The sequence below is a fragment of the Cavia porcellus genome, unplaced genomic scaffold, assembly GCF_034190915.1.
Source record: "Cavia porcellus strain 051 isolate PalLab524CR breed Dunkin Hartley unplaced genomic scaffold, mCavPor4.1 scaffold_9, whole genome shotgun sequence".
Taxonomy (NCBI): Eukaryota; Metazoa; Chordata; class Mammalia; order Rodentia; family Caviidae; genus Cavia; species Cavia porcellus.
This window is the reverse complement of record NW_026947492.1, coordinates 76,480,689-76,505,235: the sequence shown is the minus strand read 5'-3', so window position 1 is coordinate 76,505,235 and position 24,547 is coordinate 76,480,689. Positions and strand designations below refer to the sequence as shown.

The 24,547-nt window shown below is 47.3% G+C and overlaps 1 long non-coding RNA gene across 1 annotated transcript in view; it reads right to left on the bottom strand.

The window, feature by feature from the left end:
- LOC106026408 (uncharacterized) overlaps nt 1-24,547 on the bottom strand; it is a 38,126-nt gene that overhangs the window by 7,021 nt on the left and 6,558 nt on the right. The window contains exons 2-3 of the long non-coding RNA XR_010049888.1: nt 4,673-4,756; nt 1,581-1,718 (exon numbers count right to left, since the gene is read on the bottom strand). This is a non-coding gene — a long non-coding RNA (uncharacterized LOC106026408). The remainder of the gene's footprint in view (nt 1-1,580; nt 1,719-4,672; nt 4,757-24,547) is intronic.

Here is a 24,547-nt window from a genome sequence, read left to right as displayed (position 1 = left end):
TCAATAATAATGACTTATGGCTTCCTTCATGTGGCACATTTACAATAAATGGTAATTTACCATTAAAGAGAGACATATTTCTTTTTTGTGCAAAAGAAAAATTAGCATTAGTCATAATGAGAAAGAGCAGGTTTTCCATCTCTGCATTTAGGATATGTATTCGGTTATACAGACTTAGAATATCATATGCAAACCACTTTCCCCAGGTTCCTCCCTCCCTTTTCCCACTTAGAGCATAGAGGAAGTATCAAAATGTGACCATTCATGACTTCATCCCAGCTCAAGGGTGATGAAGGACACATCCATTTGAAGGGCTATTTGGAGAATATTTCAGGGTCCAGTCGTTAAACCTGTAAGTGAGGACAGGCTTGGAATCCTGTGGGTAGAGCACGGTGTTGTGCGTGGACGAATGGACACAGCAACACATATGTATGCGGGCCATTCCCGCTCTCAGCTCTCCCTGGAAGGTCAGAGGTTGGGTCTCCAGATCCTGCCTTCCCCTCCTTCTGTCTTTCTTCCTATTTGAAATATTCTACTGCTTTTCTTGAGATATTGGCCCTGTTTATTGACAAAATTATAGGCTGTTACCGTCTTCACAAATCAATATGGATCTTAGATCTGGACTTTTCTGTTGAAAAGTGACTGATTTATTTGGTTTATTACCCCACCTTGGTTATCCAGGTTTTAAAAAGTATGTATATAAAACAGACTGCACAAAAATATAATTTATAAAAGTCCCATCTTCCTTTCTATCTCCTGGCTAAAATGTTTCTCCAGCTCAGAGAGAAGTCAGATTAAATTACAGGGAACATCCTAACACTTTCAAAGCTGCATATTCAATTTCTGTGGTCTATAAACTAGCTCCCAATAACTTGATTAGGGGAAAGTCTTGAGTAATTGGATGAAGTCAGGCTCAGAAGATTTGCACAATAATCAATGAAATCCACGGCTCCTAACTCTGCTGGTTCCACACTGGTTTCCTATCCATCCAAATGGCCCCTTTCAAAGCTGGATCCTCCAAGAAAGAAATCCACAAAACTGAGCTAATTTCATAAGCTTTTTGAAAGTAGATTGGATTTAACAGGGCTGTGCTTTTGGAAATGAATGGTTGATATAAATCAGAGGTAGTGGAAAGGTAACGTTTATCTGATTTGATTTACCAGCAATCTGGTCCAGATGGCAACGTGGAATTTAAAGATATTGAAATATATGGTTGCAGCTGGAGACTGTATAAACCTAAATATAAATAATTCAGATGTGCTTATGCATTTAACAATGTCAGTTTTAAATATAGATAAGAGCCAGGACTGGAGGCTAGCATTTGAAAACAAGAAAATGACTAAATGCAGGGGCTCTGACATACGTGACCATATTTTAATGCCTAATTTAGCCCTGATCTGGAAATGGAGGTAGAGTTCATTAGATCTACCTGTCTAACCTGACTGAATGCAGCACAAACTGGCATGAGGTTGGTATAGCAGAAGCGGGAGGTCTGATTAGAAACGAGCCAGGAGGGTGAGCACCTGACTGTGACACAGAAACACAGAACCTTTCTGTCCATGCTGGAACCACAGACTTACCTCTTAAAAAGGAAAAACAAGAAAGATGTCCTCTTTTCAAACTTGAACCAACCAAGGCTCACTGCCATCTTGAAAGGATTTGGAAACAGAATCCCAGAGTGTGGAGAAGAGCTTCTAGGGTTTAGGATACAGCTGCTTCTGCCAGTCAGAAAGAACACTGAGTTTACAGGCTGAATTCAAACTATGCCTGTCACCCAGCAGCCCTGAGGGGGTGGCCCAAATGGGGAAGAGAAGGATCCACACCTCCTAGGGCACCAAGACTGCGAATCCCTAACCCACCAATGTCACTGGTTTCTCTCCCTGCTGTGACCTTTCCTTCTCTCTTCTGCCCCTTCCCCCTTTTAAAATATTTTTCCCTATTGAACCACACAGTCTGGTAGCTAAACTTTGGGGCTGGATTTGGCCTCTCCTGAGAGCCAGGAGACGGTGACTTTTCCGAGCCCACCAGCCCCAGACGTTGCTGTTCTCGCAGGCCCACGTGTGTGCTAAGGACAAAAACAGATTTATAAGATGTCTTCATGGAGAGCGGTAGTTATGAGAAAATAAGACATCAAAGAGGACTCCACACCCTCCCATCCAGCCTGATTAAACCCACCTAGAATCAAAGACCTTGCAGGAGAGTAAAGAACCAGCTCCGGAGATTAAGCAACTTGGCGAAGGTCAGAGAGCTAATTATAGTTTGGCTTAGAGCAAAAGTCCCCTAGATCCCAGCATAGAACCCGCTCACTCCAGCTCCACAGGGGAAGGCAAGAGTGAGAGATTTATTAACATCCCAGGAAGAGCGAAACTGATGTAGGTTTCCATAATCAAAAGCAATGGGAGGATGGTGGAACCTTGGCATTCTTTGTAAAAGAGATCAGGGCCAATGCCATCATTTTCCCTGGAATTTATTTCAGGAAGAGGAGCAGGAAAGTGAAAGGTTTTCCATGAGGGCTGAGCCCAGGGAGGGTTGCACAAGAGAGGCAGTGTAGATGCTTACTGATATTTCCCCAAATTATTAGCAGACTTAATTCACAAGGAATATTCTTGTGATATCGGCTGTCACGCCAATGCCTCATTCACACTCGGGGAGTCCAACCCCTCTGTCCATGGGGAGACCGGTGCCCCTCCGTTACTACTAGCGTGAGGCTGCATTTTGTGTCTGAGATGCACCTCCCAACACATCCGGAAGCCCGCAGCTCACTAAGCTGCCCCCCTACTCCATGTGAGTGGGGGCAGCAAGGGATGTTCTGCTCCAGCTCTAGTTCCAGCCTCTAAGCAGACCCTGGAAGGAGGGATCGAGTTCTGCATGTCTGCTGGACACCACTATGACGGCCACGTCCAGTTACACTGCATTCAGCCATTGGCTCACCGGCTCATTAGGAAATGCATACGCACACTGTCCCAGGGCTGGGTGACCTCGGGGACCATGGCGCAGTTCCATCCTCCAGAAACTCATGCAGCCTTGTCTCAGAGAGGGTTACAAGATGACTCCAATAGACTGCAAGAAGCTCTGGAGGAGGCAGGGATGGGGGCTCAGGGGCACAATGTGTACTGAGCTTGCACAAGAGCCCGAGTTCAACCCCAGCCATGGGAACAATAAGAAACCCCAATGTGATGCTGAAAGATCAAGGGCATTTTCTTGGAAACACTCAGAAAGGTCATTCAGCTCAGTCCCAGGCCCAGGGTCACATTCACTGAGGAAGTGATAAGGAGATGACAGAGGAAGGAGCAGAGTGCAGAGGCTGCGGGTAGTGTCGCTGGGGGGAGAAGTCACAGGCACAGGTGGGAGGGCGAGGACACAGTCCATTCAGGAACAGCCCAGCCTCCTGCTCCCGAGGCTGCCCGCCCAGGCTCTCATGCCCCTCAGCTCCTGGCTGCTCTCGGGAGCACAATGTGCCTGGGAGAGCAGGGCTGTTCTAACCCACAAGTGAAGAAAAGAAGGTCCAGACTCAGACTTTAAATAACCGGATCAGCCCACACTGCCAGGGCCAGTGCTCACTTCCGTACCACTGTAACAGTGTCCAGAGCCAGCTAAAGGACCCAAGCCAGGGGACAGGCCGGCCTGGGCTGAAAGACCACGCTGTGCTCATGCTTGGGATGGCAATCACCTTCTTGGGCCTTGGGTTCAGGCCTCTGCCTAAACAACACATGCCCACAGGCTTTGGCTTCAAAGACAGGCAACCCTGGAGGCCCAGTGTCCCAGGCTTCTTCTGGAATCCACACTCCTTGTGCCAGAAGCTCCAACTGCGATCTGAGGAGAAACTCGCTCCAGAGCCTGCTCTGAGGCGCATTGGAGAAAGGTCCTTGGGTACTAACAGTGACCGGCAGCCCATCTGTCCCGTGCTGCCCAGATGGACCCTCTTGCACCACAGGTTTGCAGGGCACCAAGCTCCAGTCCTTCCCTCACCCGCCCCACTGTGTCCAGAGGATCCTGCTTCTGACATTCCCGCAGAGCCTCCCACTGCCATTCTCAGAGCCTGCCAGCGGCCTGGGATAATGCTTTTGGGTCTCCTAGCACCTGGCCCTGCTCCTGCTGCTGCCCATGTACGACAGCCCCAGCTATCCTCACTGTCCTGACCAGGAGGCTACCACAGAGAAAGCCTGAGGGGTCCCCTGGGCCGGCCACGCAAGGAACATGAAAGGCCACCACTGACAGAGGGTTTGTGCCCAGCCCGAGCACCCCGGGAAGAGTACATACAGGGACCCCAGGCTGTACCTGTCTGAAACTCCACATGTAGGGGTGCTGGCAGGAGCAGAGTCCCTGTCACTGGCCATGACTAGGTAGGTCTGGTGGCCACACTGAGGAGCAGAGGTGAGGAGATTCCAGGTACAGCCTGGAGTTCAATAAGATCTTGAACATGCAGGAATCTGGCTTGGATTAGCAGGGTCTTCTCCTCACCAGTCTCCCTCAAATCCATCCCCAAGCTGATGCCAATTAACTTTCTCTGTCTCCCTTCTTCCCTCGCTCTCTTCCCCCCTCTCCCTGTCTTCCGCCCTGCCTCTCCCCCTCCTCCCCTTCTCTCTCTCTCCCCCTCCCTCTCCCCTTTCTCCCCCTTCCTCCCTCTCTCCCCTCCTCCTTCTCCCTCTCATTTTGTCCCCTCTCCCCCTACCTCTCACTCTGTCTTCCACAGCCCCTGGGGCTGGTAGCCTTTGGTCTCCAACTCTGCTTGTGTGTCCGGTCCACTCAGCAGCTTCTGTGTGGGGTGGGAGGGTGAGATTAGGGAGACTCAGGCACGGGGTGCCAGAAACCCCTCCCCGCAATGACAGAAGTAACCCCACTTCTCCTATGGATGTGAGACAACAGGACCCTATGGTTATATCATCTGGGAGGAAGTTGCACTGATAAGAACCCCACAGAATCCCCGGCTTCAGCATGAGTTCACCGTCCCTGGCACTGAAGACTGTACCTCTGCAGCCCAGCGCAGCTCCCCCTGACTCCTCCCTTCCTGGGCCACCAGGTTTCTGGTCTTTGACCTGATCCCTCTGCCCAGCCCTGCCCTGTGCTTCTCTGCTCCACAAGCTGAAGGCCGAGAGATCCTTCCCTCTATGTGCTTCCATTTTGCTGAAACACTCTTCTCCTTGAGAGCTCAACTCCACCTTATTGCTCATCTCCTTTGAGAGGCCTCGCAGACATCAGTCCCTGACGTGGTCACTTGTTACACACTTAGCACACGCTGACTTGGGACACTTCCCACAAAAGCAGGACCTCTCGCTGTCACCGGGGCGTCATGCCTGATGACACACAGGAGGCCCCTCAGAAACACCCACCGGCTAAAAATGACCATCACAAGAGTCTGCAGGAAAGCCCCAGGTTAGTTCTTAGAAGCAAATATGCATTAGGGACATTAAATAAATTCCTCAACCTTGCCAAATGTTGATGCCCTTAGTGTGTCTTTCCTGAAGTTTGTAACTGACCCCAGAGGACAGTAGAGATAGAGGATGGCCCGGGTTTGAGGAGCAGTTTTATGTGGAGATTTCAGCAGAACCTGTGCTTTGGCCTTGTTCCTGTGTGCTGTGAATTGGTCTAAATCATGTGTTATCCCTGGTGTGTGCAGAGGAAGTGAGGCGATATACAGCCCCTGAGCAAAAGAAGACCAGGGAAGCGATAGAAGATGGACCTGAGCCCCATGCAGCTTGGGAAGGCCATGCATGGCCTCCCAGGGTTTCCAGACCTGGGAGCAAAGGAGTTTGTGCCAGGCAGAAGAAGATAAGGTTGTTCTGCTACCCTCCAAAGGCAAACTTGGCTCCTAAGCCGCACTTCCCCTCCCCATGTGGATCAGCACTAAACCATCACACAGATTAGATCAGGAAAGGCTGTGGGATTGCTCAGCCTGATCCATTTCAACACAGAAAGAATGTTAACGACTTCACTGTGTGTATCTAGGGGCAGCGAAGGAAGGGTAGCTCTGCACTCTCAGAGGCCAGGCCTCTTCCCAAAAGCGCTCATCCAGGTTTGCAGCTCAAGAGATTAAACTTTTTATGTTACAGTACCAAGGTTTCTAAGATTCATCAGTATGGGACTTTCATTTACAAAAGCAACTCAGAAGCAACTTGAAAGATCTCACGTTGGCCCACAGTGATTCAAAGGTAAGGAGAAAAAGGAGGTTTTGATTTCGTGCAGGCTGTGGTAGTCAGGCTTCACGATGGCGCTGTCAGGATCCTTTTCCTCTGCGACTGACCCTTTGAATGGCCTCTCCCAGAGTGAACCAAGGTGGCGCTGTGTGAGACCGAAGGTACAGTAGTCTCCTCTGTACCCAACCAGCATGTTTAGGAGCAAGGTTAGAAGAAACATTGCAACTTCTGCCTTATTCTTGCCAGTTACTAAAGAAATCTGCAGAGAGGAACTGAGGCCTCCCCTCAGCAGGCACTGCCCGTGCCCCAGCCATGTGTGGGCACCATCTTGGAACCCACACCTCCCACTGGGAAAGCACCAGAGACACCCTCGCTGACTCCCTCCTACCTCATGTGGGCCCCAATCAGTGATCGCTCGGCCAACTCGCTGCCAAATTCCTGGCCCATAAGAACCGAGAAAATTATCAAGTGCTTATGGCTGAGCCACAAAGTCTGGGGTAATTGATGACATGGCAACACATACCTAATAAAAAGGTATCCAGATTTTCATCCATTTGTTGGGCAGGTATTTTTCAACACTTTCTTTGCTCAGGTGTCAGATTTCATATGACCAGGGATTTTGCAGAGTGCACAGGAGGAGAGGGACAGAGCAGGGAGGACAGGTGACTACAGGCTTCTCCTTGAAAGATCCTCTGTCTCCCTGTGGTCTGAGCAAAGACCTGAGCTTGTCTCCACAGCAGCTGAGTTCCTTCCTCCATTCCTGTGTGCAGAACCTCAGCAATAAGAATGATGGGCTTGTGAAGCTGAGCAGCACTTGTTCCCATTTTACAGAATGAGAACGGGAACACTCACAGAGGTAAAAGAATGCTGAATCTGGCAGTCAGATGGTATCATCCAGAACCTCTCTCCAAAGTTGGGCTCCATTTTCTCTGCATTGGTTTCAGACTCTCTTAGGTTCCCTCAGTAGCGGCTCCAGGAGTGCAAACTGCTAACTCATACTCCCCACGGCACTACAAAAGGAGAAAGAAGAAGAAGAGGAGGAGAAGGGGGAGGGGGAGGAGGAGGAGAAGGAGGGGGAGGGGGAGAAGGAGAAGGAGAAGGAGAAGAAGAAAAAGAAGAAGAAGAAGAAGAAGAAGAAGAAGAAGAAGAAGAAGAAGAAGAAGAAGAAGAAGAACAAGAACAAGAACAAGAAGAACAAGAACAAGAAGAAGAAGAAGAACAAGAAGAAGAAGAAGAAGAACAAGAAGAACAAGAACAAGAAGAAGAAGAAGAACAAGAAGAAGAACAAGAACAAGAACAAGAAGAACAAGAAGAAGAAGAAGAAGTATCTTTTTGCTTTCAGTTTCTAAAAATGTCCCGAAGCTGACATGGTTCACTCTCAGCACCATCCCACTCTGTCACAGTCCACTCAGGACAAAAGTGGCAGAGTGACCCCAGGGGAACTGTGCATACTAAAGGGAAGGAAGAGTGGATTCCAGAAAGAATTTCTAGCTTTTATTGCAGGACAAAGGGCAGTGAGTAATAACTGAGTCCCCCAGAGCCTTTCCCGTTTTGCCTCTTTGAATGAAAGGTACGTAGTGAGAAAGGGTAGGACAAGAAACCAACGAAGGCAGTTTTGATCAGGTAGAACCTTGGCTTTGTTCTCTCATTACCTAAATGCTGGTTCATAAGCCTGCTGGCCTGAGGAATACATGCAATGGAGAGCTGGGGCTGGGTGGTCCTGACCTACAAAAGCCAATACATTTCCAGGAATTCTTTGAAAGGATGACTGAGCTGGGTGTAGTGGCACATGCCTATCATCCCAGCACTCAGGAGGCTGAGGCAGGAGGATCAGATCCCCATGAGTTCAAGCACAGCCTGGAGAGTGTAGCAATATCTTGTCTCTAAAAGAAGAAGAAGAAGAAGAAGAAAGAGGAGAAGAAGAGGAAGAAGGAGATTGTAAAACATAACCATTTTTTAAAATTAAGCAATTTAAAATTAACTATATATTAAAGGTAATACATATGTAATGCTTATTATTTTAATGGAAATTTCTGTTTTCTCTATTATTCATCGTCACGATGAATGTAGAAGATGGAGACACTATACCACTGATTTTGGTGTCTTGCCCTTGACCACAGTGGGAATATTTACACCTTAGGAATGGGTTTAGTTTATTTTTCCCCACATGTACAGTTAAGAAAAGCAATGGAGGAAGCACAATGATGCAAATAATCCACAGCTGTCACATTAACTGTGCAATAATACTGCCTGGTATTTGTGAGCTTCTGATTCAACAAAGAGGATGCATTTCTGATGAACTAAAGTGTTAGTGTTTTCTGAGAGATTGGCAACACCTAAAGGAGTTTGGTAAAAATTAACAAAAGCATTCATCATGATATAACTGTCTAGACAGAACTTACAATACAGAATTTACTACTTTCAGTGAGTGTGTTACATCTTTTATATGATTGACATTTAAAATAGTGTGTGTTCATCCATGTACAAATTTCCTACATCTCTTCCCTAACAACACTGGTTAAACATCTGCCAAGCTACTTGTTTTAGTCACTTTCTTGTTGCCGAAACAAAATGCTCAACACTTCCAACTTACAGGAAGAGAGGTTTCTTTGGCTAACAGTCACAGAAGGTTTAGTCCCAAGCAGAAGCAGCATGGTGGAAAGGCTTGCCAGCGAGGCCAGGTGTTCACATCCCAGATTTCCAGTAAGCAGAGGAAGAGGAAGGCCCAGGGCAGAGATGCACCTTTCAGGTCACTCCCTCAGTGACCACCTCTAAGTAGGCCAACTTCCTAAGAGCACACACAGCTGCTGAGCTCATCAGGAAGGTGAAGGACAGTGCCCCCTTGATCCACTTACCTTCCCAGAGTGCCACCTCTGCATGAATAAGCCGACTGGGGACTTTCCATATCTACTGTAACAGCTGGGTAAAGAGTGAATATGCTGTCTTACATCAAGCTAATAATTCAGGTTACTGTGCAGGCTGTGAGGAGCTGCTCTGTGTTTTTGAGCAGAGAAATGGCATTGATTTGCCCTTTTAAAAGTTCACCGGAAGTTGACAGGCAGGCAGAATCAGTGAAGGGGAGACAGAAGACAGAGAGATCTCCTAGCCTAATCAAACTCAACTACAATTAAGAGTAACCTACAGTTAAGCACTGGACAGTACATTAAGAAATTCCATATGCTATTTCTTCGACTACAGAAAGCAACTGTACTGAGGTAGACACTATCACAAGAGAGGCCAAGAGCAAACACAGAGGCATGGATTTAAGAAGGAAATGGCACGAACTTGGCTGTGCGTAGGGCTGGGCTTCTCTGGATGTCTGAATAGTGCTACCAGGGGCTTTGGAGATCTGCTCTCACCCCCAAGGAACAACCGCAGCACCCAAGCTGAGCAAAACAGCCTTTCCTGCCGAGTGCAGATGCTCAAAGTTGGGGGATGGACAAACCTCCATTCCAGAGGTAGTGCTTAGCATAGCTGGCTAAAGTATTAGTTCTGTCTAAGCAAGTGCAGTATAAGTTTCTGTCCAATTTCTAAACCTGGGCTCCTACCTCCAATACCTGCTCTTTCTGTTTAAGTTTTCTTCTATTGTTTGCAACCCAAAAACTCCCACAAAGTGGTGTCTGATTAGCAGAGAGGATGGTGGGAGAGGATGGTAGAGACTGGGTGATGTTTATGGAGATCCCCTTCTGCTTAGGGTGACTGTAAATGGCCTTCCTTTTGAAGAGTTGCTCGGACAGGTGACTGCTCTTGGTCACTTTTGTTCTGGAGGACAATCTCTATTTTACCACCTGCATAAGGTGGGCTTCCTGCGCTACATAAAAGGGAACCTCTGATCTGGTAGCTGCAGCGAGGTGCATATTAATGACGGCTGGGCAGACCCCTGCCCGTGAGGCTCAGGAACATGAAAGACACACCTATGTGCGTGTGATCCGTGCCATCAAAGGCCACCAGAACATCAGTGGGAAGGAAAATTGACAGAGCCACAGAACCCAGCCCTTATCAGACGGGTGGTCTGGATGAAGCCTCATTAGACAGGTCTCTGCACCACGGCCTGACTGAAAGTTTTCCAGCTTCAAGGATCCAGAATCGAAGGTCAAAGGGGCCTTGTGGTCAGGTCTTCCCACTCCTTTCTATGGAGAGGATGAAAGAAGCTTTCAAATCAGCCAGGTCAGACCCAGGCTTACAGCAGCGCTTCATCAGGTGCCTTTGGACCCAAGCAGGACAGTGCTGGCTGTGGCCATGGAGGCAGTCATAATGGATGCCCCAAGAGGCAGCAATCTCACATCTCTCAGCTTCTGTCCAATGTCCAAGCCCTGGCTGGCAATGGATCAAGGCTGCCACAGTGACCACAGCTGGTTGCATCTACATTGAGATCAAAGCTGCAGGTGTGTGAGTATGAAGAGCCCTACTTGCCAGTGCCATGGCAGCCCCCACTCCTGGCCCAGTGATGCCCAGGGAGTGTTTGTAGGTGAAGGGGCAGTAGTGACAGGAGGAGGACTCCACTACAACCCCAAACCTGGGGGCCCCGCTCCCATCACTTTGCCTCCTGGGTCTCCGGTCCAGAGGGGAAGAATTCACTGCATCCTGCTGCTGCCTCCCAAGTCCTGGACAGCATTCCTGCACTTTGGGAGGCAGACGGAGGCCTGGGACCCCTCCAGCGACACTTCTTGATGCTTATTCTGGGACCACTTGAGAGATAAGCACAGGGAGAGGCCTGCCCCGGGACCCCTGTGTCCAACGTTGCAGTTTTGCAGGTCACACAGCCCCTTTAGTCTCTGGCTTTATTGAAAGGGAAGATGAGTGTACTGTCTAACAATAACCTTCCATGGGCTGGGCAGGACAGGATGGTGCCTGTCCTGCCCCCTTGATGGTGAAAATATCTTCACATGGACCCCCACAGCCATGTGGTGCACCCTGCCCTCCTGAGAGCCCTCTGGTGCTTTATCCTGATAACCTTCCTCTGACATCGGCAAGGTCCAGAGAGCAAACACTGATGCTGGGGTAACCGGCCCTCGGCAGACCCTGCCCAACAGAGGCAGACCACCCTCTGACCACCCCAGCTGCTGGGGCAGAGGGCAGAGTCTCTGCTCAGTCATTTCCTGGATCAGAGCCCCGTGTGGCTCCACAGCACCAACCGTTCAAAGGTGCCCTCTCTGCCCTTTCAAATTTAATTTGTTTCAAATCTTGTTGGAGCCACAGAATTATTTCAGGATTGGAGTCAAGTGAAAACAGGTGCGCTGTTCTTTTGCCAGCCCCCCCCCCCAAAGGCGCCGGAGGAGCCCTGGAAGAGCCCGGCGGTGAAGCAAGGAGGTCCCAGCTTGTTGCCTGGGCCCCAGGCAGCAGGGTACTGCCTCAGCTTCTTGTAGGAAACCAGGCTGGAGCAGACTTTTCTGCCCGATCCGGGCATCCATGCAGGCACAGGATGTGGAATGGCATCATCCACCCCAGGCCAGCATTCTGCTCCGCCCTGCCTTCCAAGAGAAACCTGAGTTCTCTGCCTGGCTAGCGCAGCTTTTTCCTTGGCTGTCCCGTCTAGGCAAAACCTCCTGGAGGTCAGTATACAGGGCCACACATGGACAACATTCACCATGTTTAAAATAAGTACAAAAGTCTTCTTCAAGTAGAAAAATTGGAATTCAGCAACAAGCTGAAACCAGGGAAGGAGAGCATCCTACCTGTGCAGGCCTGGGAATGGGACAGTTTTAAGCAGACCAGGTAAATGGAGACCCACCCTTGGTACTGGCTGCAGGGTGGGTGTGTCCTTCTGCCATGGTTGATCCATTGTGTCAGCCTGAGAAGTTTACAGTTTAACTGAGAGACTCAGCAGGATGCCAGGGTCCTTACTTTGTAAAGATCCTCAGCCTGTGCAAGAGGAGGCAAGGAGATTTTCCTGAGTGCTATACCTGCCCTGGTCTGGGGGGAACCTGTGTATAATATGAGGGAGGAAAAGAGGCTCTTGGTCCCTCCTTTTGCTCTGGCTGCTGCCTTGAAGTGTTGCCCCTCAGCCCAGCCACCCTGCCTTGCAGCTGGCTGATTATGGACTAAAACCTCCACAAACTTCGAGCTAAATAAACCCTTCCTGCCTTCATTTTGGGTGTTGGGTATTTTGTCTCAGCCACAAGAGAAAAGTAATCAACATACCTTCATCTACCCCTACAAACTTCTTTGTTTCCCTCATTTCTTCTCATAGCTTCAAATCCCATCTTGATGCCAACAGCTTCCAAAATTAGATCTCCAGCCCTTACCTCTGTCCTGAACTTCAGCCATGTGTATCGATTACTGACCTGCTATCTCTGCTGAGCATCTGAAATACTCAGAATTGTTCCACTCTCAGCCCTGGCCTGCCTCCCCTACCCAGCACCATACTGTGCAGAGGTCAGGCCTCAATCCTGGAGATGTCTTTGCTACGCTCCTCCTCTGATCCCTTAGGGCCTCCTGCTGCTGCTCCACCTGTAAGCTATTTCTCAGCTCCAGTTATTTCTTACCACTTATTTTGCTACAACCCTGGCACAAGTCACAGTTTTCCACAGAAAAATTATACAGGCAACTAGCTGGTCAACCTGCTCCACTCCCACCTGCCCTAAACACAGAGCAAGATGAAAGTGATTCTCTTAAGCCATAATTATGTCACCTCATCATGGATTTACTATCCTCCAAAGGCTTCTCCTCTCACACACAGTAAAAGCCACAGTTTTTGCTTTGGCCCTGAAGATCCTCCAACATCCACTTCCTGTCCCACTCTCTGCTCCTTAACCTCTGACCTCATCCCTCCCCTCCCCACCCCTTCCCTTCTCCCTCCCGTTCCATTGGCCTCTGCAGTGGTCCTCAAGCTCACAGAGGACTCAGTCGCCCCAGGATGCTTGATCTTGCTGCTCTGTGTGTGTGTGTGTGTGTGTGTGTGTGTGTGTGTGTGTGTGAGATCTCTCCCCTCCCCTAGGTACCTCAGCCTGGCTGCGCCCTGCTGGGCTTTATTTCCTTGCCAAGCATCATATCCACTACCTTTGCAAAGCAGCAATAGTCACCCGAGCCCTTTCCACTGCCTTGGAGCCCTGCCTCGCCCATTGCTTAGCCGTCTTTACATTTTCCTGTGATGACTATCTCCTCCTGGTTTATTACCTACACATTTGCTGATTTTCTGTATTCCCCAAAGGGAAAACAAGCTCCAGGAAAGTGATGCTTTTCTTTGTTTACTGCAGTTTCCCCAGAACCTAAACAGACGTCTCTATGCGGTAGACATAGCACAGAAGATTTAGAAAGCTGTGTGACATCCTTCAGGCCTCCTGCACCCTCTGCTTTGCAAGATTCCCCCCACCTCTAAGGCAGTCGCAGGACTGCATTCCCCCCAGGCAGGCTCCCAGGCAGAGACCCAGTCTGGGGTGGTCGTGAGATGCAGCCGGAACCAACGAGACACAGCCAAATTGTCTTCAGCTTCCAAGAACTTCAGGGACAGCTTTCCCATGGAATTTTAAATTATCAAGATATGGAAAGAGCTGAGCTTCCGCAGTTATGTGGACACTTTGAGGTGGATCTAGACAGCCACTGAAACATGGTGGTAGGGAGAAGTCACCATTCTTAAGCACAACGTGATTCTGTTGGCTGTGACTACCTCATCTCACATGGGGAGACCAAGACTCAAGTCTTGAGGGAGAAAACAGAAAAGTAAGCTCCTCCTGTTGAGCTACCCACGGGCGCCCTTTAGAGTTCATGACACTACAGCACAGATGATTAGTGGAGATGAGGGGGCCTCCCCTGTCCAAGTCTAATGCAAGTGTGGTCATTCCCTGGAGGGGAAAGCTGAGAAAGCCAGAAGCTGTGGCCAGCTCAGTAGGAAAACTTGCCATGATTGACTAGTAATGTCTGTTGTGAGAACAAGACTGGGATGTGGTGTGCGTTAGGGTAGCAAGTCTGTCTCCACGGAAAGCAGGAAGACTGAGCTAATCTCAGGGACATGCTGATTACTAAATACATACGTGATGAGGAACAAGGGGAAAACACGATGAAATTAAGGAGAAGCAGGCATGGGTTCTGAATGTTCAGGCAGCCTGTAGACTGTTTTATCTGGAGCAGAGGTGCCACAGCAAGAAGGGACTTGAGGTCAGGCTGGGCACATTCTGCCAGCAACAACATAATCGATGAGGACCTTGAGCGCTGGACCGAAAGGGGTGGAATGGATGCGGCAGTAACAGGAGGTTCTGCCGGGTCCTCAGCAGGTGAGGGTTGCACCGCACCAAGATCGATGCTGGAAGCAGATTATTCTGTCAGTTCAAGGCAGGACGGATTGAAGCCTTGGGAACTGGCGTGGGGGAGGCTGCTTAGCGTCTTGCCGCACACAGCAGGCCAAGGGAATGCACTCTGGAAAATGTCTTAAGCAAATCTGTCAGGAAGATGACCACAGACCCCTTTGCTGTGTCCAGACCTGCACCGTGCATGTTTTTAGGGAAGTTTCAGGACCTCTGGGAGGAAATGGCCCAAGCAGCTGGGGAGGGTCTTTCAACCCAATGAACCTGGCAGTGGCCAGGGCCGGCAGGTGGCAAGCCTGAGAGCACTGATGTGGGTGGGGCAGGGAGCCAGCCTCTTTCCCCATCTGCTCAGAGGGGCTTTGCGCTGCTACTGAGTCAGACGAAGGGAAAGATCCATTACTTACTGAGGATAACTCGTGTGAGTGTCGGGTGTCTATCTCAATGCGCTATGGTAAGAACTGAGGCATAAATGCAATTATCTCAGGTAACCACAAGTGGTGTGGGTGCACCGAGAGGCCAGTGTTGTGGAACAGAAGCGACAGTTCAGCTCCGTGGGTGATTTCCACCCCCCACGGGAGCTAGATGATCTGATTTGTAGAGGAGAAGTCTCCATCTTGGCTTTCATGTCATGGAAAACTTTCTGATTCTTAAATATTCATAGCTATTTTAATTTCATTTTCAAAAATACCTCCTGATTTCTCTGTTCGGATCCCTCAACTCAGAAACTACAGGTGGAGATTTCACCCTGCCTGGGGCACAGCCCCTGCTGTAGTTTGGATCTGGACTGCACCCCAAAGCACGTGTGTCTGAGAAATGGGTGTGCATGTGTGTTTAACCCCAGCTGCTGGGGGAGAAGAAAGCTTCCTCCCTTGATTGGCTCTTTGTTAGGAAAACACCTGGGAAGTCTTTTGTGGTCTAAGAGTCTCACCTTTCTGAACAGAGCCCGAGTCACGCATCTGGATGAAGGGGGATGCAGATCCAGTCAGCAGAACAGTGGGCTGGAGCTCGCAGTCCAGAGCTGGGTGAAGAGATAAGACAGGAAGAAGGAAGACACGGAAGGGACGGATGCCTGGAGGCCCAGGTGGGAGAGGAGGGAAGTCAGGTTGAGAATGGGGCAGCTTCAGGATGAGCAAAGGCTATGCCCTTGGAGCAAAGGACAGGGGCAGGTCCTGCTGTGCCCCAGCCGCCTTCTGCCTGCCTAATGCTGTCAACAGGGTGTAAGGAGGTGTTCTGCTAGCCCACTTATACAGACAGGGAAACTGAGGCACAGGGAATGACACCTGACTATAAATGACTCCAGATTCTGTGCTTCACATTATCCTGAAAGAAAAACTCCATTTCTGGTGAGGAGATAGTATAAAATGGAAGATTTACAAAAGGAAGGAGACAGAACAGTAGTGACTCAAAAAACTGAAACACCAGGCATGGAGGTGCATGCCTGCAGTCCCTGTACTCTGGGAGGCGGAGGCAGGAGGACCGCAAGTTTGAGCCTTGCCTGGGAACTTAGTGACTTAGTGAAACCCTGTCTCAAAATAAAAAGGGACTGGGGATGCAGTTCAATGCAAAGATTCTCGGTTAACTTTCTAGTATAAAAGGAGGAAAGAGGAGGGGAAGGAGGAAGAAGAGGAGGAAGAGGAGAACCCCTGAGAATCCCCAGGCCCCTGGCAGGGTGGGGAGGGAGGCCCTGTTACCGACTTCCTCCTGACCTGGGGGATAAGGGGTCTTGAGTCATTTGACCTTAACCATTAAAACAAAGTGGCCCAGGTTCACAGCTTTCTGGGTGACCCGCTTGTCTTCAGGCATCCAGAGGTACACGCTGGTGATGACACCCAGCACCCCAAGTTGGTTCAGACCAAGTCACCTTGGAGCCCAAGACCCACGCTACTGGAGGCCTAGGGCACCCGGGTCTTGGGTCTGAGCAGTCCCAGTGTGGTGGGAAGGGGTCACAGCACAGAGGCCTCTGGGGAGCTGGGGGTTCTGAACCAGAAGGTCAGGGACACACCAGTCACTCTCAAAGCCACAACTGAGCCCGACATGCAAGGGGAGACGGTGGAGCACCTTCCTTCTGGAGAGTTCCATTTGGGTTGACCAGGGGTAGAAGGGAGGCAAACCACAGGTGTCTGGCACCCTGTCCACCTGCCCGCACACCCCCAAGCTCCCAGGCTTTTCCCTTATACAGAGCCACCCTGCCGGCCGCTTCCCCCGCTGTTCATTGATTCTCGGGCCTTGCTGTCACTTTTAACTTGCAACAAGGGGAAAAATCTTTGAATGAAAATTCTATCCATCAAAGGTAAAAAAAAGTTAAGGGCTGTCAGGAGGAAAATGAGCAGGCATGATCAAAGGGGAGCGCATTTAACCCTTCGAGGACCCGGAGCGCAGTCCAGGCTGCCTCCGGTGTCCCCTTCTCTTTTCTCTCTTTGTTCGAAAAGCACCGGAGTTCTATTTTGCTGATGGTCTGTTGTCAGCATCAGTGGTGCAGGAACGGCCTTCTTTCTCTAGGCTGTGCTTTTGTTTCCCGGAATGGAAACTGGAGAAGGGAAAAAATTAAAAGCAACTGAACTAGAGCTTCCTGAATCCCCTGCAATAGTCCTGCAAGGGCTGCTTCCCGAGTCCCATTTTCTGTTATTAGAAGTGCAGGGCTCTGTGCATTCAGCATGCACTTTGCATCTGTCTTCTCCGGCTTGAAAATGACACGTGTGATGCAGCCCAGCACGGTGAAACAGGGCAGTGGCATGTGCGCTGGGTGTGTACAGAGAGGTGAGCGTGTGACCGTGCGGGAGGAGCTGCTTTGAGGTGGGATTGTGTGGACTGATTGTGCCCAGCTCCGGCAGAACCAACAGTGGAGAAGAGCCTCGATGTGAGAGAAAGGCGGGGATGGAAGCTCAGCCTCCAACAAAGAAGCCTTTTTGAGTATTAAGAAATAAAAACAATGAGTCCAGGGCCATGGAATGGGGCCCAGGGCCCCCAAATGCTCATTTGCTTTTTAAGGTTGTTTGGGTTTTAATTAGAAGCCTTGCCCATAAGGATTAAAAATCTTGAACTTTCAGAAAGAACCATTTCTTAGGGGCAAGCAGGGAAGAAGGCGGAGTGGAGTCCAGGCCAGAACAGAAACAGGAGGCTTGTTCAGCGAGGATCAGAACTCTAAGTCCGGGGGCGGGCCGGCCTTTTTCTTAAAGGAAAGGCTCAGCGCACTTCATTCTGCTTCTGGTGTGAGATAAAACTTACCAAGAAGAAGCTTGCAGAAATGATGCTGTTTTCTGTAGTTTTAATCTCCTCGCTTTTACCAAGCATCACTGACTCACGTTGCTGCTAAGCTCAGCACCCCAAAGCACACTGAACTCCTTCCAGTTCCACGGAAGCCTAAGCTATTTCTAGGGTCTAAAACACCACGCAAAATGCTCTTCTCTGCTTCTGTTTGGCCAACTCCCAAGCATCCTTCAGGACAATTGCATTGGTATCCTCCCCAAAGGCCACCGCACACCACAGTGGTCGGCCCGTGCTCCTCTGAGCTGGTCACTGGAATCCAGCCATGTGGTTGTAATCCTCACACTGCACTGCAATTGCTCAGTAACACACGTGTGCATGCAGAAGGATGCATACTGTAAGGAAGAAAACACGGAGAGTACCAACACAGCCTGCACGAATCACCTGCTCTTCTCCTGCCACTCACCCAGCAGAAGCAGCTAAAGAAACGCTTTGTTCACCATACCCTCGTCTTTCTAATTTAACCACGTGTGTTTGCATTCCTAAATTACACACTATGCATGTTTTGAATCCTATATATACATTTTTAGATTTGTCCATATTGATAAATGAATCATACTTTATCAATAGAGGGTCACACTGTCTCCAAGGGTGTAAGTTCTTTTCTTGTTTTGTTTGCTTTTTAATTTTTTTATTTTATTTTAAAGGGGGGGGGGACAAAAAAACACAGACAAGAAAAATAAGAAGCAAAGGAAACAGACAACAAGAAAAAACCCAAAACAGTAATAATATAGGATCTCAAAACAAGATGATAGGAATTTAAGAACGGTTGTTATTTTGCGTAGCATAGCTATCTTCAGAAGAGTTCCTTAGCTTCCAGATACAGTGTTAGTTCTAGAATTACTGAAACCTCTCTCACTACATAGTCACGCTCCTCCTGGACCACAATTATTCATTTTAATGTTGATGAATATACGGGTTGTCTCAAGTTATTGTTATTATTACAACAATTTTATGTCTATAACTTGATGACCTGGAAGATACACAGCAATCATTTGAAAAACACGATCTACTAGAACTCACAGAAGAAGAAATAGATGATTTGTGTAGGCCCATATCCATCAAAGAGATTGCACCAAGCGTGGCATGGTGGTGTCCACCTGCATGACCAGCACTCCTGGAAGCTGAGGCAGGAGGATCACAAATTCGAGCCCATCCTAAGGAACTTAGTGAGTTAGCAAAACCCTGTCTCACAAAAAGAAAAGAAAACATCAGAGGGATTAGGAAAGCAGAAATGAGATAAAGATGTCTTTGTTCCAAGATGACTATAATAATCCACATAGCAAATCCAAAAAAGAGCCAGGCGTATAGCTCAGTGGCAAGTGCCTGCTTGGTAAACACAAAGTCATAAAGTCAATCCCCGGCACCAGAAAATGAAAATCTGAAAAAACACTGATAATGTTACATATCTTGTGTTAAATTTTGCTGTGAACCTAAAACTGACCTAAAAACTAAATCCTATTTTTAAAATGTTACATGGACATTCTTATACCTGTCGCCTGGTATATCCGTGCATCCATTAATTTAAGGAAAGCCTAGAAAATAAACTGACTGGTTTCATGTTGCATGTAGATCCAAATCTACCGGATAATCTCGCGTTATTCTTGCAAATACTTTGCTCAGTTTGCATTCCCACACAGAGTAGAGTTCCTACTGCCCTCCATCCTCATCAACACTGGAGATGGTCAGTGATTGCTTGTCATTCTTGTGGTTTCGAAGGAAAATTTATTTGGGATTTAGTTACCATTATCTGGCTAGTTATAAAGTGCAGCACTTTTTCACATGTTTATTCCAAGATAAATCTCTTCATCTGTGTGTGTTTCCTTTGGCACTTTGATTGAGTTATTTGTTTTGCTGCTTGTTAGGGGTCCTGAAAACCTTTCTGCTGCTGCTGCTGTGTTACCCGTGTCATGTCTGGTACATGGTGTTTGAAGAGTTTTTTTCTGTTTTCACTCTCTCATACTTTTTGGAAGATGGAATTTCTTAATTTTAATGTAGCCAAATGTGTCAACTTTCTATTTGCAGTAGTATCTGTTCCTATTTTGATGTGTTATTTCCTCTACCTTCTTCAAGCTTAGTCTCCCCTTTTTGTTCAAAATTCTTAATTTTCATCTTCTTTCTTTCCTAGTATAGCAATTTATAAGACATTAAAATTCCATTGGAAAAGTTTTACTTTTTCTATTATTATTCAGTTGTAAGTTTTTTTCCGTTATTATTCAATTTTAAATTCTGGTTGCTGCTTTTATCCATGAAGGGTTGCTGCTTTTATCCGTGAAGGGTATTTTCCATGAGGCTATTTTAATCATCTTTTTGTTACTGGCGTCTGACTGCTGTGATATAGTTAGGAATGTCATCTCTGTGATGTTCTTTGATTTTTATTAAATCCCCTTTTATGACCTAAAATGTGATCTGGGGTCCATGTGTGCCGCGGTGAAATACATATTCTCTAGCGTTGGCATGTGTTCTGTGTATGTCTGCTAAGTGACATTTCTAATTGTACTTCACCAATGTGCCACATTCTTATCCCGTGACAGCACGAGCTACCAATTTCTGAAGGAAATGTGTTAACCAACCCCTGCTCACAAGGTAAGTTTTCCATTTTTCTTTACAGTTTTGTTGCCATCTGCTCCATATATTTTGGTGAGTTATTAGGGGCATACAGTTTGGAACTATGTCATGTTTTCTCGCCTACTGATGACTTTTGCCTTAATCTAATCTGTCTAATTTTAATATAATTTCACCATCTTGGGTGGGTTTTTTGTTTGTTTGTTTGTTTGTTTGTTTGTTGAATATTTTTGCTTTTCTTTGCCTGAAGAGTCAGTTGGAGTTTGATTAGGAAAACAGAAACCTCCTTAAATACCTAAACAGAGGGACATTAGTTCAGTGAATGGGCTGCACAGATGAGAGAAGACGTGAGAGATCCAGCAAGACCAGAGGAAGACAAGAGATGGGCAGGGGAAATGGAAAAAGGAGAGGAAAGGGAAGCACTTTATTTTTAAATCTAGCTAAACTAAGAATTCATATTGAAAATATGAGAGTATTTCCTAGAAGGACAGAGTAACATCCAAACCAGAATAAAGGGAAAAGATGGAATAAGTGAAAAAAACTAAGTCAATGTAAAAGAAGACAAGGAAGCCACAAAGAGAAAGTCCTATGCTGGCAGGAGGTATGAAGGCCGCTCTGCAGACCAACTAGCCTGTGGCTTTCAGGCATCACGATCATGAAAGTTAGGGAGGGAAGCATGTTGTACTGGCCTAGAGAAAGGCTGAGAAATAAACGCAGCATAATCGTCTAAACAGAAATCATTTTTCTGTTGCAAATACCATTAGGACATTGGGGAAGATATGGACAGCAAGAAGATTAAACCTAGTAAATGGACATTTACTGTCTCGCAGGTGTGGACTCGGGAGGGATGAGGCGATCTCAGATGGTTCTGGCAGGAAGTTACGATGCATCACTACTGATCTTCTGTAAGTTTAAAAATAAAACTTCTATGCCAGATGTAGGGGCACACCCCTATCCTCTCAGTGCTTGGGAGGCTGAGGCAGGAGGACTGCTGCAAGTTTGAGGCCAGCCTGGGCTACATACAAGGCACCTTGGTTCATGAATTTAATTCTTTCCACAACTTTGGTTGCAAACCAAATTGCACAAGAACCGAATCAAATTCAATAGTTAGGTTCAATAACCTTAGAAGGAAGTTTGCTTCAGTTCTTGTCCAATTCGATTTGTAACCAGAATCATAGAAAGAATTGTTTGTGAACCAAGACATCACTATAGTGAGATTCTGTTTTTTAAAAAGCCCTTAAATAAATAACTAATAAACACTTCCTCAAAAGGTAACTGTGTTAGTCAGATTTTCCATTGCTGGGACAAAATACCTGAGACTCAAAAGTTAGAGGAGAGGCTGAGTTTGGCTCACAATTTCAGAGGGTTCATCCGTGGCTATGTGGCTGTGAGGTACCAACAGCACAGCAGAAGGGTCTGGGCAGAGGGAAGCTGCTCACCGCACGGCAGCCGGGAAGTAGAGAGGGAGGGAGAAGCCAGAGACAGGAACACACCCTTCCAGTGGCGTCATGCCACCCACAAGCACCCCTCTGAGCCAGCCCCTCCTCCCAATAGTGCCCCATGGTGCCACTACCTTTCAAAAGCTCCACCCCTGAGCACAAAGCTTTCAGGAGACATTTTACATCTAAACCATAGCAAGAGTCAGTATTTGTATTCATTTAGGTTTGTCAGAACTTAGACAGCTAATTCCATTCCTCTGCCTCTTGATCTACATGCTATTTTCTGGATTTCCATTATATTTTTGCTTTGGCACAGTAGAGTAAACCCTACTACTACTTTGCAAACCAAGTTTTCCTTAGATTCCTTAGAGCTCTACATATTTGTATTTTTTCCTACTTATGACACTGTGAGCACTGATCCAGGAATGTTTTCGTACTCTCAGGTAAAAGTCCTTCAGACATCCCTTGCGACAGAGCACCTTTTGGTAGCCCACAGTTTGAGTTACTTTCTCGTCACTGTCACACAATGCCTGACACCCAAAGTTAAAAGAGAAAATGTTGATGTGAGCTCAGTTTGTAGAGATTCCATGTCCTAATCAGGTAGCTCCCAGGAAGGCTGGCATGGTAGAGGGAGCATGGCAGAGGAGGAAGAGCTCATGGAATGGCTGCAGGAAGCAGAGTGATCGAGGGGAAAGGGCAGGAGACAGACTGCTCCAGGCCACGACCCAGTGACCAGCCTCCTCCAAGCCGGCTTTACTTCCCAGCATCATAGTCAGCTATAAACTCTTGGTGGCTGAAACCACTATTTAGTGTCACATCCTCAGGCTCCAATCAGCTCAGCAAATGCCCCTGTGAGTGAGTGAGGCTGTGAGGGGGGACATCTAGACATAAACTGAAACACCAATACTTTTTCAGTTTACCTGCAATATTTGCACATAACCCTCATTCTTGAAGCCTGTATATGGGGGGTTAGAGCATTCTAGAACAGCAGAGATTCTTATCAGCACTTTGGTGACATTGGTTCTGGTTTGTGCTCTTACCATAAAGTATGTAGCCATTTCTCTGGTTGTGTCTTTACAGTCAATCCATCTGTTACTTCAAGACAGTTTTGACTTTATCTTTGGGATTCTGCAGTTTCAGCACAACTTCCATTAGACTTCTGGATCTGATGATTGCTATCCTTCAACAGTTTTGGGAAAATGTCAGCTATTACCTCATTGACTATTGACTCTCCACAACTGTCTGTTAATTTCAGAACTCCAGTAGACACTGGATTCTTGGACTCTTCTACAGTCCCTCAATTTATTTCAGAATTTGCATCTTTTGCTAATATCCGTGGTATCCTCTAGACCTTGGATTTAAAGTATATACTCTAAGTACTAATCCCATTGTTCCTGCCGGACATCTCGGGGAAGTTACAGGAGAGCACTTTAAACTCTCTTTCTACTTTAAGGTTTTTCAGGCCCAGATATGGTAGGGTGTAGGCTTATTTTCATAGATCCTTAGGAGATGCATTTTCTACTCAAAGACAGACTCCTGGGCAGAAATTCATGTACTCTGCAACATTTCTGTCTTAGTTACTTATCTCTCATTGCTGGGGCAAAATTGGGAAGGAAAAGCTTATTTAGCTCACAGTTTGTAGGGGTTTTGATCCATAGTCAGTTGGTTCCAAGGCAGGGAGGGTGTCATGGCAAAAGGGTGACAGTTCCTGGCAGAAGAAAACATAAAAAATGAGTAGCAAAAAGGGGAGGAGAGAGAGAGAGAGAGAGAGAGAGAGAGAGAGAGAGAGAGAGAGAGAGAGAGAGACCAAGCTTCTTTCCTACCCTTATATTGTATGCAGATTACCTCCCACCCTGGGTGAGTTTAGCACCCACACCCATAATCCCAGCACTGGACCATGAGTCAATCAAAAACTCTAGAAACCCACTCCCATACTGCAACAGGCTTTGGGGGACATCTAGACACAAACCATAGCAACCTCTGTTTAACATCAGTTTCTATTTTTCTCATCCATACCCTGTGGTTTATTCTGCAGGATTTGTTAGCTTTATACGAGAGGTCAGAAGTACTTCAACTGTGTTTCCTCCCATCTCCCTTCTGTTTTCCAAACCATGAAGGCTTTCAAGTAGGGTGTTACTTGAAAGGGCAAAGAACCCAAGTAATTAGCAAAATTGAATTCTTGCACTATTCCAAAGAGCTAGGATCTGGGAATGACACTTGATGTGATTTAAAGAAAACAAAACACTGCCCTAGGCACTAATCAAAGAAAAATATGACATATTTTCCCACTTTCAACATGAAATGGTTTCTTTTACTTTGATCTTCTGTAGCATTGAGAATCAAAGAATTAAAGCAAACACCAACAAAAAAATAATTAAGCAAGTATAAAAGACAACTACCATGAAAGAGAAGGTCATGACAACTACTTTTCCCCCAAATCATCCGTGGCTACATGTGTGTGTATTTTCAAATCCATCTGTGAGACAGATATTCCCTTTCCTTACAAATTCCAAATATGCTATAGTTTATTTACACAAAAGAGAAGTTAACAAAATGACTGCCAAATAGATTGCCTGGGGCAGAGCTGCTGCCTGGGGGAAAGCAGGATATGCCACCCCCAGATATGAAGAACTATTCATCTGAGGCAAATAAGAAGACATAGATAAGGAAAGAAAAACTCTCTGTGGCTCCCCCTCTCTTCTCCTTCCCCCTTTTCTCCCCTCATCTCTTTGCCTAAACTCAGGATGTTCACCTATAAAAGATGCCCCATAACTTTTTCCTTGGTCTTCTTACTTCTCTAAAATTTCCTCTTCTTTGTGGCAGATGCTATGTACCTGGAACTGGAAGCCACCTCTTCAACTCCTGCTTGTCCCCTGCAAGTCTCCCATGTACACATCCAATCCAT